At 34.4% G+C, this 15,699-nt stretch overlaps 1 protein-coding gene across 1 annotated transcript in view; it reads left to right on the top strand.

Annotated features, from left to right (window-relative positions):
* LOC149426474 (short-chain dehydrogenase/reductase family 16C member 6) overlaps positions 1 to 15,699 on the top strand; it is a 78,631-nt gene that overhangs the window by 9,887 nt on the left and 53,045 nt on the right. The window lies entirely within an intron of this gene.

Consider the following 15,699-nt stretch of genomic DNA (forward strand, 5'->3'; position numbering starts at 1 on the left):
AGATTAACAATGAATTTATCTGTTAATTTTATTTTTAGATAGGTAAGTACATCTGTACTGGAGAATCAATTTTCAAAGAGCAAAATCCTGTGAATGTGTCTTTTAATGTGTAGGTATCATTCATCAACAAGTGATAATAAAGTTTTACAAATTTATATGAAATATTCAAATAATAAAGAATGGCAGTATTGGGTTGTCGTGAAATTTTATTACGCGAAGTAATATCAAAATTATATATGAAAATTTAAAAAAAAAACTGTTTTTTATTAGATTTTTTTTTCATCTAAAAGATACAAAACAATACTTACGTTGCCACGAGGGGTTACTCTGTTACCCACGTATTACTCATTTATTCATAAATTTTAACGAAATTCTGAGATAAAAAACAAGGAGTTCAATACAAAAAAATAACCGGTTCCTAAAGAAATTAATCTTAAGTTTTTATTTTTCGTTTACAAGTTTTGTATAAAAAGGGAGTTAGGTTATCTGAAAAAAATGACTTACGGAGCTAAACGGCCTTTTTTTAGCTAACGGCCAATTTAGAGCTCAATCTAGCACAAAAGTTGTCAACCCTGGTTGTACTGGCTTCCCGTGTATGACGGGCGGCAAAAGACGACGGGCAAATTACATAGATTCTCACTCTCACCCTCACGCAGCTTTGGTAATAGCGCGAACGAGTGAGATGGCGCGCATCATCACCGAGAGAGTCACTGTGCGTGCGTGTAGAATGTTTCAACATCTGTGGCGTGGTTCAGAGTAAACTTTATATTATCTATGGAAAGGAATGATAACTATACATTGAAAAAAAAACTGTTTTGGTAAAATACTTAAGTTTATTTTTTAATGGTAGATAATGTGTATATGGATTTTGTAAGAATACAAAAAATACCAAAACTATTGGGTTTCTATTTAAAATTATACATGGAGGATAATGCTTTTGAGATTTTAGATAGGTACCCCTGTTGGCAACGAAAAGGTTAATTTTACACAACTAGTGTTTACATTTTACTCAATTTGATAATTTGTGTTTGTGTTTCATTCTTTTATCTTTGGTGTCATGTTTTATTTTTAATTTGTGCTAGATAAAAAACGTATTTATCGTTTCATGAATATTATTGTAACGTCATTGAGCAAAATATGTATGTTTGTATTAAAATATTTATGATTTTTGTTAAAATATGTATTTTTGTATTAAAATTATGTCACTCGAAAAAACGATGAGTCGTTTATGAACGAGCCGCACAATTGAGCTAGCTCTTTATGATGAGCCGTATTCATACGACTAACGGTAAACCGTACCATGGCTCAATTGAACGGTTGCTCTTTTTATCGGGATATGTTTTACATATGCGGAGACGTGAACGGCGTCTGACAGTACAACTTCTGGACTTGGATAAATGTACCTAAACCTACTAACTACCCAGCATCCTATCCAGTACCAAGAATCGTACGATCATTCATACTTTTATGCTGAGAGCTGGGAGCCGTACCGCAGGAGCCGTATCGGGCGAACACAGTATTCTCATTGCTCATATGCTCTGAGCTGACGGCACCCGTTCAATTGAGTCGTCGTTCAATTACCGTTCAATTGAGCTGTACGAAAATGAGCTGGTACCTTGGCTCCCGATGGTAAAATGAGTCAAGACCCATCGCTAATTCAATATACGGAGTTCGTTCGACTCACGGCTTGAGAGATGGCTTTTAATTCGTAAACGCTAGTACCTACACTACCAACGTGCTTCCATTCTCAGTGGGTTGCACAATAAAGACATAAGCATGAAACATAATCCTTTCAGATTGTGTAAGACTAGTGGGTATCAGTTTTGCGCTTTGAAACACGGTTTGCAGTATTAATAATGTAATGGTACGTATACATTTGCGAACCGACTCACGAATTACGGGAAAGGAACGCAGCAACTGCAAGCGGCGTTTCGCGCCATTTGCAGTTGCTGCGTTCCTTTCCCATAAGTTGAGGTTCAGCTCGGCCGGCGGTTCGACTCGCGTATGTGTAAGTAGCATTAGAACCTAATTATTGTAGGTAGGTACGTACTATCGGTATCAGATTCCGCTAGACTGTCACTATCCGTCGAGTTTTTGCTATTGATACAAAAAAATTAAAATTAAGTAGTATTAACAACTTAATTGATAGTCCTGCCATCCTTGCCACTATTAAACTACATGTGCCGACTAGGAATATAAGACAAAATATAACATTCTTCTGTAATACATACACGACCAACTATCAGACACACTCACTGACCAATAGGATGCATGATCTGGGCAACAAATATGGGGGTGCTATTGATTTATTTATTGACTCCATATATAGAATTAAGCATAATCTACACCAACACTTTGTTGAATCCTACAAATTAGAGTAGCGTTGGTAAATTAGTTTTAATGTTTTGTCTTATATGTAGTGTTGTTGTAATTTCTTTTTTACTTTATGTTATTCTTACGTTTTACTAATATTGCTTCATATTTTTTAACATTTTCTCATTATACTTGTAATCACAATTTTACAAGTGTATATTTTTTACCTTCTTTAAAATGGATTACATCTATTTACTGTCAATATCTCCTGTATAATACATATTCTCTTAGGCCTGGTTCCCACTATGCCGGACCCGCAGATCTGCCAGGCCGGTAAAACTTTATATGTAGCTATTCACATTATCCCGGGTCCGGCATTTTTGCCGAGCCCGGCATTTTTACCGAGCGTTTTGTCACTGCGAAAGTGCCGGTAGAACCACCGGACCGGAGTAATCTGAACGAGTTTGTGCCGGTATCCGGCTGTCCCCGCTCGCCGCGCCCATGCTCCGGGTCATCGGCTCGCATTTTTTGAAGAAAGTAGACGTGTTCGCCCTGCTCGTTTAAATCTTTTTATCAGTATTCAAATGTGTACCTCCATACGGACGTAGGAGATTAAAGCCTTCAGACACTCATTTTCATAAATCCGTCATTCTATCCAAATATTTATTTTTTTCATTTTTTTTATACTGTAATTGTTACATTATCTAGCGATTCCGTTCATTCAATTTTTCTATTGACTTGCCTACCAATGGATAATGGACAATATCATCGGGAACATAACAAGTCAATCGGTTTAATTGTTGGCAGATGAATCATCTAAATGCGTTTAAGATTGACGATTGATTTTATTCATTAATTTCATTCATTTAACATATATATCCAGCTAACAATAAAAAACACCCTAATATAATAGAACTTCCTTCTTCTTCTGGCGTTAGTAAGATTAGATTGTTAATATTAATTTTAGTTGTAAGTTGCTAAATATGTAAATACTCGTATATATGTCGTTAATATAGTAGTTATAGGCCTTAGTCGTAAGTCACTAGATATAAGTCTTAGAGATAAGTCAGTAGTTCTAGTATTAACCATTTAAGAAATATATTTGTACAGCGCCCTTGAGGTGATTTCTCACGAAAACGGGGCTATATAAATCAGCCAAATATTATTATTATTATTAGTTTAAACGGTAATTCCTCGTGCAAGTTTTCATGAAGCGGTCTAGGCTTTGGTACATTTAAAGTACCATCATTGATCTTTTGCCAAAATTTACTATCCTTTAATATAGTAGAATCGCATTCCTTGCCATATGAGCCCACACTAATAAAAATAAAACGGTACTCTGAATCAACAACTTCCATTAATACAAAAGAATAATATTCCTTGTAATTAAAGAACATAGAACCACCCTCGGCTGGTTTCAAAATTCTAATATGTTTGCCATCTACTGCTCCAACACAGTGAGGAAAGTTGGCTTTTCTTTCAAATCCTGAAGCGATGTCCTCCCATTATCTCTCCGGCTCCGGTGTAATGTGAACACTCTTGTCCGGTGTCCGTTTCCGGCAGATCTGCCGGTCCGGCATAGTGGGAACCCGGCCTTATTGTACTGCATGATCACTTCTATGTAAAAGCCTTTTTAGGCGTATATATAAATAAATAAAAAATAAATTTCTTAAATATTTTTGCATATTTTAGATACGTAGGTAGGTACTTATAAGTTTTAAATATTTTTGCATATTTTAGATATGTAGATAGGTACTTATAAGTTTTAAATATTTTTGCATATTTTAGATGTGCAAGTAGGTACTTATAAGTTTTTAATGTTTATTTTATTTAAAAAATATATTAATAGATCCCCGATCATGACATGTGTACTATGAACTGACTTTTGTATTATGAACTCAAACCACTAGAACTCCGAGTAGCAAAGATAATTGATTTAGTTTTAGATGTTTGATTAATTTTATAGAGGAAAACTGTGGTAAGTAAATTATATTGAATTAACCGATTTTTTTATATTTTACTGGAGTACTTTTACAATCAATAGGTCGATACCGCGATATTAAAGGAAACTCAGTATTTCAATTCAAATGGGATTATGATATAAATACAATATTGCATCACACTAAATAAAAATATTAAAGGATTGTCTGAATATTTTTTGATGTTGCGTGATGTAATATCTACATTTACGTAAATAACATCTCGTGATTTGGATTCTTGTGAAACTAGAATTCATTTAAAATATTTTGTTAATTATTTTTGCGACCTAGATTTGTCAAATGAGTACTTACTTGCCGAACTAGAAGTAGTAAGGTACTACCAGGGCCGGCCCTGAACCAAACAACGCGACGCCTTGCGCGAGTAGAATTTTGGTGCCCCTTGTCAAAACCAGTATACGTCTAGGTAGGCGATCATTGTAATTAATAATCTTCGCATGATTTGTATTTTTGTGCAGCGCCGTTTTAAGAGGAAGCTACAAGCCAAACATGTGGATATTTTTGGTTTACATTATATTTTAAGCAATAGGCATTAAAATCGCTTGACAAACGGAGTCTAGAAACGTTCGATTAGCACAAAACTGGTTTTTATTTATTTTGTAAATAATTTTATAAGAAAGCAAAAAATTTAGTCAAATGAAACTGTCACAGATAATCTTAAATATAATACTGTATTTTTTAAAGTTGTTTCTTTAATGGGTTCATACATTTCTATTGAAAAAATATTATTTTTAGTAGTTTATATTTATATTTTTTATTGAGTTTTTTTTTTTAATTTATTAGTATTCTACTCAAGCGAAACGATAGGAAAACCTTCAATTTACCTAAAGCATATTTTTTGATATGCATAATGTACACCGATTCGTTATAAAGATTAATCAAAATAGTGATTTGGCATTAAGCTTCGCTGAAAAATGATCTCAAGGGCGATGTGTTTGGACTGTAAGGTATCAGGAATTATCAGCGCCTTAGCAATTGGGAATCATTGGGAGTTCAATTCAAGGAATTTCTTTAATTTTACTTGATATTAGCGACCTAACAACATGGTACATTTTGGAAATTTAAAACTATATACGGCTAATTTATATAATGTCGTAGAATATAGAAAAATTTATATGTTTTTTTTATGGGAATTCAATGCACAAACGCACTTTAAAGAAAACTGCCACTTTATAAGATTTCACGCTTGGATCGGGATATATTTTTCATATAAAATGGAGCACATAGAACATGGACGTAGTTTTGGCCTAGTTAAGGTATTAGGTACTTGTTTGTCTGCTTTATTTATTCTCAAGGTCGTATCTTTAGAGGGACATACTTTACAATGTAAAGGCTCAATATATAATTTACACCACATACAAGGTGGCGCAAAAGTCCTCACTCTATTTCCTAATGCAGTAACTTTTGTTTGTAAATAAAATAATTATTATAACACAATTATTCTGCAGTCCTGGGGAGTATAGCTTTCCGTGGTTTGTTAACGAGTATTTTGCTTCTGTTTATTCACAAATGTCAGTCATGATTCATGATGATATAAACGCTAATCGCAAAAATGAGAGCAAATTCCGATAGGCTGATGACACTGGTGACATTTTCGCACCTTGCCCCTTGTATGATATTTAACTAAAACGACACGATTTTAAAGTCATAATATTATTATGGTTCTTAGTGGATTTCTCATACAAATGTCTCACTTGGCAAAATCATAATGGTAGTTTTATCTTTGACTCTGTTTACTATACGAGTTTATTAACTTATTTATATACCTACCTACTTATATATGCTAACGTCGTTAGTTAGTTCCTAACTAAGTATCAGTTAAAAGCGAATATTTTATGATGACGGCGGAACACGCGTTCATGAAAATACTGATATTGATGTTGACACACAGATATTGTCGCATTCCGCCATGAATTTTATCAGGGAAAGAACACTGTTCTCGATATATTCTAAATGACTAATATTTGGTCAGGATATTGGCATGCTATCACTTTTTTAACAGAATCGTTTTTCTCCGTGTGAGTAAATTTGCTGTAATTATTAACGTATATTCATAGTAAAATAAAGCCTGTCAGTTAAGATGTTTTCATTGTTTGGACAATTCGTCAGACAAGTAAAACGATATGCTCTTATCAGAAATCCGGGGGAAGTGCATCTATTCGTTCAATTTTCTTAAAATTCTATCGTAGGAGGTAATATCTTATTTTTAAAACTTATAACAGGAAATGGTTAATGATGAATCTGTCAATGTTTCAAAGAAATAACACAATCCAGTGTGCAATTCGTTGAAAGTCCAACTCGACGATTTATATGTCGCACTAACCCCGACTCACCTTCAATAATTATATAGGTAACAATAATTTTCGCGACAAAACAGTGTTCAGGGTTTTTTTGGCACCGGATTATTTTTCAGTCTCTTTGCTTTTCGTTTCTGCTCTCTTTTGGTTTCACCAACCCGTTTGAAGTGTACACGTTGTGCTATTGTGCGTCCTACTTCTAGAAGGTTTTGGAAGTATCGTAATATATGTGTTTTACATGAGGAAAATAATTTTCCTCAAACCGTTGGGGATGCTGTGTGGAGGGTATTTTTAAGGAAAGGAAGGAGAGAATGTTCTGGGAAGGAAAAAGGTATGAGGGATGGGTAGGAATCTAGAGGTCAGTATGTCCAGGAGTTACGCACGTATGAATCCATCCCTCCCGCTGCGGTGCAACACGATGGGTCGAGAGAGACCAGCTGGAAAGGCAAACTGGTGGGCAGGCGCATCCGCTGGCAAGATTGAACACACCTCACCCGATGAACCCGTACATAACTGCTAAGTCACAAAATGTAGCAAACCACTTGGGGTAACCTATGGCAGAGGTGTTGGGTATCCAATAAATGGTTCCCGGGGCGGCGGTACCCATATCCGCCTCCCAAATTATATAACATAATACAATATTCCTTTTTACGCTCCTTTGTTCGTTTATACGCTCTACGTGTTCAAACCATCTAAGCGTCATTTTTAGAATCATATAATATATTGTTGATATACAATATACATTGCCGCGTTTTGTTCAATTTGTAATATTAGAATGGTGTCAATTTTTTGGGGTCAATTTGTAATTTTATGATGATTTCAATTTTTGGGGTTTTGGATACATCAGTATACCTATTCTTTCCAAATAGAATAAATATCTCTTCTTTTCTCTATTCGTATTGTGTTATGCACTTATTTTGAACCTACATTATAATATTATTTTTATTCTATTAAATTTTTATGTTCAAAAATTTTTTTTTCTCTCTTTCTCGTATTTCAATTTATACTATTAAATGGACTACCCATGTATTACGAAAGTTTTTAAAGTTTTTTTGTTTTTTAAATCTTTAAAACAATTATCTGTGTGCACTAAATCCTGTAAACCGTAAAAATATGTAAAATCCCATGGCGTTGACAATTAAAAATCTATCTATATAAATATAAATGTAAATGTTCGTTTGTTCAATATCTTAAATCTGGGAAAGATCTTCACTGATTGCTTTGAAGTTTTGACACAACGTTGGATTTGAATACGCATCTGATTTTCTATACATACATTATGTAGATGTCACCTGTGACAGATAAAAGATGTTTTTATAAACAGCGCCATCTGTTGGACGCAAAAGCAACACGCCCTATTTTTTTTATCTATCTGCACAGAAAGACTGAGCCACACGCGTGGCGGGGTAAAGCTAGTAAATAAATAAAAAATAACGAGTATACAATACACAGAAACTCTGCTAGATTATGAGGGACACCGTTTATACATAAAATTATAACATTATTATTCATATACATTATATCTTGTTTTTGCAAATCGTGTAACATTACTTTTTTTTTTGAACATTTAAAAAAATTAAAGTAATAAATATTTTATATAACCTAACATAACCAAACGAAATGTCAGGAATACTGACCTTACACAATGTTAAAATGGCGACTGTCCCATACAAAACAAATTTTTATTTCACTTAATAGTATTTTAAATTTCGCTTAAATGCTAATAGTTGTCTTTTAGAGTAATTAAGTTGAATATATTTTTTGAAATATACAACATTCGTGTGACCAGCTGTTTTAAAAGTGTTTTTGTTCAAGAGTCCCAACTGCTCCGAACCATCTGGAGCCTGTGAGATTATGGCATTCCCTATCGGGGTATGTTGTGAGGCTGAATGTAGTGGGGAGGGGAAAGAGATGGTGAAGAGGAAGGTAGAGGAAGTACCAGGCCATTCAGATCTGATCAACAAAGACGGCCAAAGCTATTTCAAGCAAAGTTTCAATTTTGAAAAGTAATCTTACACCACGGTGATACTGAGAGTATCTTCCACTCTGGAACGTGCCGCAAATATACTACATATTATTTTTAATTAGTGAATTGTGAAATTTTGGTAGGATTTGAAATCGCGACCTCCAGCTTGATAGTCGAGAGCCTTATCCCTCGACCCTATCCTCGATGCTGTCGTAATAAAACAATGTTGCAAGTAATACGTCGGTAATTGCTTACTTTCTCTATTCCTACGCAGTTTAGCATGTAGACAGGTACCATAACGTACGCCTCTATCTCACTCCTTGATTTATTCATCTTCTCTTACACATCTTATTATAGCAACTTGGCAAGAATTTAATCAATCAGTATTTGATGAAGTCACGTCTTCAATAAAAATCCCTTTCAGACAGCAAACTGTCAACGCATCACAAAGAAATATTTATAGCTAAAGATGATGACATAATAATATGGTGGTAATTCTTTTCCAATTATATAAATATTGTGTGATTTCATGTATTTATATAAATATTGAGGTCTAATATAATATATACATAATTTGTTGTAAATAGTAAATAGTTAAATATTTTCACATATTGTATTTTTTTTGAAAATTTTGATATTTTAAAAATAAATAAGTATTTCGGCGGCAGCGTTCGTTGTTTAATGGTCTGCAATTTGACTCAGTATCGGGAAGTTGTTGGCTCGATTCCCGCACAATGCAAAAATACATTAATTTGTAAAGTTGGACACACACTGCAGAGCCAATTAACGGAGCCAGTGCAAATTAGGGAGGCATACACGAGTCACATGTGAGACAAGCCAGTTTGATATATGTATAAATACGTGCAGTGATACCATGCCGCAAAAATAAAAATTAGTATGTTTTCAAATATTTACTTATTTGTCGTATTTTTTGTGGCTAGAGAACTTCAGAGAGAAAATCTCCTCAGAATATTAAATGATTGGTATCACCATCAAGTAAACAACTGGACTTGTCAACTAAAATCTTATATGGGTACATAAAATAGATTTTTTTAAATATTCAATAACGTTTTATTCAAAATAAGTATGTGTTCAAAATAATATAGGTACATAGAAATTTTTTTTTTTACAAAAATTCAACAAAGAAAATTTATGTAATTGAGAATTGAAAAAAATATATACGTCAATCAAATATTAAAGGTTCATTTAAAATTAAGTAGTAAAATAGGTATATTTTTTCTGTAACATCCAGAACAAAATCACGACCGCTTGAAGTCGTCGTACCACAGAGGAATCTTTCCTCATTGTGCCATACCAACTATCCGATTCGATGTCTGAATTCACACTGAACTGATTTTGGCTCTGAGATTGCACACACACGACAGAGGCGGCAATTTACCATATACGATCGAGCCGATGCACGATCTTTTGGCTCGGCTCGGTGGTTTTTGTACTCGCCGAATGTCAAACGGAGGCTGCAAAGCCAAGCTATGAGTTATGGATCGGCGCGGGACTATTTAGCTCTGTGGCTCTGCCATGTATGTCGTGCTTTAAGTTATCTGAATACTGAACAAGAGTCCCAATTGCTTCTAACCCACTGCAGCTAGTAGGACTACGGCATTTCCAATTTGTTTATGTTATTAGGCTGAAAGAAGTGGGGAAAGGAAAAAAATGGAGAGAGAGAGTTTGGGAAATGTATGCCTGGTTCTTCAGATCTGGTCTTCAAAAATACGAATGAAGCCATTTCAAGAAACTTGCACTTTCACCAGAGCGGTATTGGGAGTATTATTATACCGACTTGGCAAGAAGCTAGAATTATTTGTTTTACCTGATGAAGCCATGTCTTCAATAAAAATAAGTCTTTTGGTATGGAATCGTGTTATTGAGGTCGTTCGGAAACAAATAAATCATTTCGACGTAGCTCCCATTTGACTTATCTTTATAAATGGCTCTACTGCTCATAAAGGAGAACTCAGAAATGAATAGCTAATAACTATTTTATTTACTATAATTGCGTGAAAGCACGTTCCTTAAATAAATTTTATATGTTTACACTTATTATATTGTTATTAATAATAAAACACTATTGTAATTGCGTTGATAAGAAATGTGTAATTATTATTGGACAAGGCAACGAAGTAACGACTCTGATATATGACATGGGGCGAATGTCTGTAATTATTTTGTCAGTCGTGACAATTCATATCAAGCTCATGTCATCCTTATTAAGTACACAAAGGACGGGTAAATTGAACAAATACTGACAGTTCGATTATACAGCTTAAGATTTTAAGTAGTACATAGCGTGCTTATCTTTTATTAATTGGCCAACAATCAAAGTTTATCTCGAGCACAGCAACGTTTATGCGGCTGATACGGTAATGAAAGAGGTTGTAGATATCGCAGCGTTTATTGAAGTTGTAGTTGATGCAATGGATTCCAGGCATATGCTCAATGCTGTTGGTGGACATTATCAGTGGTGGATTTCCCAGGCCGATGGTCAACACTGTATTACCGGTGATGGGGGGTGGTGGAGTGAATTGAAGTCTGTAGTTAAAATACGTAGAAGCGGAGACCGGACTTAACGCATCACAGGTGCTCCAGTGACGAAAGAGTGGACCCGGTCGGGAGATGATGCAAGCGCGAATGGGCTCGCTGTTAATTCCCATAGAGTCGTTGATTAATTGTAGCCTCCCTTTAGGAACGGGTAACATCGGGCGCGGTTGGTCCGTGGCCCATGGTGAAGGACTACACGGCGCGGTAAGGGAACAGCCGACTGTTGTCTGTTGCAGAGACACTGTTGTTGTTGGACGCTTGAACGAACCTGGTCAACTGAGTACTAAAGACTAACCAGGTACCTCGACATAGCCGCTTTATATAGTGCACACTTACGCCTGGTAGAGTTTAGAATTTTCCCGGCCACAAGTACAGTGAATCCAGCATGTCTAGAAATGTATTAAATTGGAACTAAATTTTTCATTACTATGGCAACACCGAATTAGTTGCTTTGTCTATGACGTTTCGTATGTCTGTCATGTTATGGTCATGTTGCTCCGATTTACTGTCTTAAATCCGTGTATGATCCGCTCATTTAATAATTATTTTTTCATTGTTTGCCTGTATATTGTTTGAATTTAATTAAAATGAACAAACCGATACGTAGTGGTGCAAGAGAAGTTATATACAGCGTTTTTCAACGCTGCCTAGCCGAATATCGCGCGAAGATGCTCCTATCTAATTTAGAAGATGTTTACAAACGAACTGCAGAAATGACTGGTACGTAGTATAGTTTTTTTAATAAATTTCATTAGTATTAGAAGATTTATGCCAATTTTCGAGCGATTATAACCGTTACAATCTGATTTGAGGTTATGCTTAACAATCCGAATTTGACATTTCCTTTTGACAGTTCATATGAGGCCACAGGAAAAAGGGAATAACTCAATTAAAAAAAAAAATTTGCAACTTCTTTAAACTCATAGAAAAGTAACTTTTTTCTTAATTTTATCTTTCTTTCTTTCTTTCTAAATGAATATTATCTAGTATGTGTTTTTTTAACTATAATTTTTTTCTATAATACTAATTTTAATGATGTTTTTCACACACAGGAAAATCTGAATCAACGGTAAGACGAATCGTCAAGGAAGGGGAAAAGGCAGACGGAAAATTTGAAACACCGGGAAAACGGAAAATAGGACGCCCTAAAAAAGAGTTGGATTTTTTTTACATAGTGCGAAAAGAAGTCCCAACTTTAAGAACATTACTAACTGTACTCAAAGAAGACATTGGATTTGATGGTAGCCGGGAATATTTAAGAAGAATTTTGCATTCCATCGGCTTTGTTTATAAAAAGTGCAAAACAAACAGAAGTGCTCTTATTGAAAAAACAAATATTGCGGCGAAAAGAGAGCATTACTTAAAAATTATCATGGATAACCGAAATTTACCTGAAGAACTGCAAAAAAATATTATTTACTTGGATGAAAGTTATATCCATTCATCCTACAAGCTAAAGAAATGCTGGCAATCTATGGATGTGACAGGAGTTCAACACGATATTTCAAAAGGTAAGCGCTGGATCATTGTTCACGCTGGAAGTGAAATGGGTTTTGTCCCTAATGCCCTATTAATTTTTAGTGGAACAAACAAAAAAGAGGATTACCATTCTGAAATGAATGCACATAATTTTAAAAAGTGGGTTGTTGAGAAGCTCATACCCAATATAGCAGAGCCCTCCATTATTGTCATGGATAATGCGCCTTATCACAGTGTTGTGAGAAACAAGGCACCAACAACCTCAACGAGAGTTAATGACATAAAAGCATGGTTATTACATAACAACATTGTTTTTGACAATTCATTAAGGAAACCATCATTGTTGGCTCTGGTTAAAATGCATAAGCCAGAGCCTGTATATGATATTGATGAAGTATTAGGAGAGCATGGTCACACGGTTGTAAGGCTTCCCCCTTACCACTGCGACCTTAACCCGATTGAGCTAATTTGGGCACAGGCCAAACGAAAAGTTGCATCTCAGAATATTGGAAACACGGTCAATATAAAAGAGCTGACAGAAAATGCTTTTAATAGCATAAGTGCTGATGATTGGAAAAATTGTTGCAAACACGTGATGAAAATTGAGGCAGAATATTATGCACGAGGCAGTACTCTGTATGATGATATCGATGAACTGATAATACGTTTAGATGAAGATGAAGATACGGAAGAAGAAGAATCGCATGAGGACGAAGATAATAATTACATGTCAGGTGTTGAATTAATAGACTCAGATTTTTAAATACCTTTTGTACCTACGTTTTTATAGCGAAATAAACGCCCACTTAAGACTTGTTTTGTTTTATTTTACTTCCATTTAAATTACAGTTTTTTGTGCAAAATTTTTGAAAATACAAATACGTTATGAAATATGCATTTTGGCTGAAGTGTTTTTTTTTTAACATACATTCATTGTCCTATGAGCCATCTTGGTGTTGCCATTTAAAACCTAGAAAACGATTGCAGCGCCATCATTTGTTTTCTACACTTAAATGTCGAGCTGTAGATACACTTGCGGGTTTGTTTTGATTATCGTATCGTATATTCAAAAAATCTCGTACATTCTAAACGCACGAATACATTGCAAACTCTTCAAATTTTAAAAGTTATAGAATTGAATTCTACTGAAAATATATTATTCTTTTATCCGGCATAAGATTTAATTTGTAATGCACAGTCAACCAATTTCAAAGCTGACTGCAAGTAACTGTTTTATTTTTTTGAAGTGGGATGATCACCTATCACTTTTTTGCCGTTCTCTATTTTCTATGAACATTTTCCTCCGTAAAAATCATCTAAATATTATAAGATATCTGAGCGTAATTATTAGTAGATCTACTGTTTATCAATATATCTCGAATACTTTCTCATTCCTGCATCGCTTCGTCTCTTACGAATTAGGGCGAGGGATGCTAGTGGTTGTTTATCAGTAGATCTTGAATACTTCCTCATTCCTGCATCGCTTCGTCTCTTATTAATTAGGGCAAGGGATGTTAGTGGTTGTTTATCAGTAGATCTCGAATACTTCCTCATTCCTGCATCGCTTCGTCTCTTATTAATTAGGGCAAGGGATGTTAGTGGTTATTTACAGTATATCTCGAATAATTTCTCAATCCTGCATCGCTTCGTCTCTTACTAATTAGGGCAAGGGATGTTAGTGGTTGTTTATCAGTATATCTCGAATAATTTCACATTCCTGCATCGCTTCCTCTGTTTCGAATTAAGACGAGGGATGCTAGTGGTTTTTTATCAGTAGATCTCGAATACTTTCTCATTCCTGCATCGCTTCGTCTCAGTTAGCATGATGTGATTCCTGGAAGGTATATCACAACTGTGATTACCGATAAAAGGTCATGTTTCTACTTTGTAATGTTAAGTTACCTAAATTCTTGGCAGATCTGACAAAAACGTCGCTTAGTAGGTAAACCGTCGACTTTAGGAGTTCAGCTAACCTAGAAGGAGAAAATACATATTGAAACCCTTTTTGTAATTCAAAGTTCCTTTAGTTCCATAAGAGTTTGTTACACCCTCTTGCTATTGTTGAACTGCTATAAATACGTATCATACTTTCAAAATGATTTTACCCAAAATAAAGAAAATTGTGTTTATCGTTAAAATTGTGCTTTTATTTAATAATTCCGTTACAACCCGATTTTCTAAATTAAATACTATTCGTGTTTTACTGCGGCTTTTTTCCTTACTTCTGAGATCTTTTTTGATGCCTCGAAATTATATTTAATTTTAACGATTCAGTAAATACCATTAATACTATAAAACCATTAATCAGGATTGAAAACAGTTTCCGTAACACACAATAATAACCCATAGTCATAAGTTGTTAATGTGTAACCGATGGAAGTTACCCATCAAATAAAATTATTTTATTTAAGGCCCCGCATACCTAATTTTCTAATAACACATTTCTCATTAACTCTTTAAGTTTTTAGGTTAAAAAAAAATAAGATTATTATTTGGCACAATATTTGTTTACATTTCAGAGTTATCCAGTAATGTTGGCCTCACTGGGTGGCTTACTCGTGCTGAAGCCTTGTCTATACATTTTTATGCCGAAACGTTAATTATATGAAATTCATTCGATTAAAAAAAACCGCAAAGTAAGCTCCAAAAATTATTAAAAACGCGTTTTGTTCTATTATTTAAGAGGTTTTAGACATGGAAAAAATCACAAAATGAAATGCAACTAAAGCATTTTCAGATAGATTTTTGCTCTATTTTAAACGAGTCATGTTTTATTTAATATTTTAATCATTTTCGCTTAATTATTAATCTTTATTAATATTAGCGCGCTCTCTCTAACATTAGTATTTGCATATCTCCCTTTCAAACGATCTTTGAACGCTTACTACCGGCCCTTAATGTTCCTTTCAAGAATGCATTTCTCCTGTCGTGTTCAATAAACAATGTAGCAATATATAACAACATATTGAATAAATAATCCCTTTCTCCACATATTGAATCGATTATAATAATTAATAATCAAAGAAGATAAGTGAGCGTAGAAATAATAAAAAAATTAAATAAATGCAATAATGTACCTAAATGCGTACAA

Source organism: Hesperophylax consimilis, chromosome 1 (genome assembly GCF_061612785.1).
Source record: "Hesperophylax consimilis isolate HC1 chromosome 1, BYU_Hcon_1.0, whole genome shotgun sequence".
NCBI classification, from domain to species: Eukaryota; Metazoa; Arthropoda; class Insecta; order Trichoptera; family Limnephilidae; genus Hesperophylax; species Hesperophylax consimilis.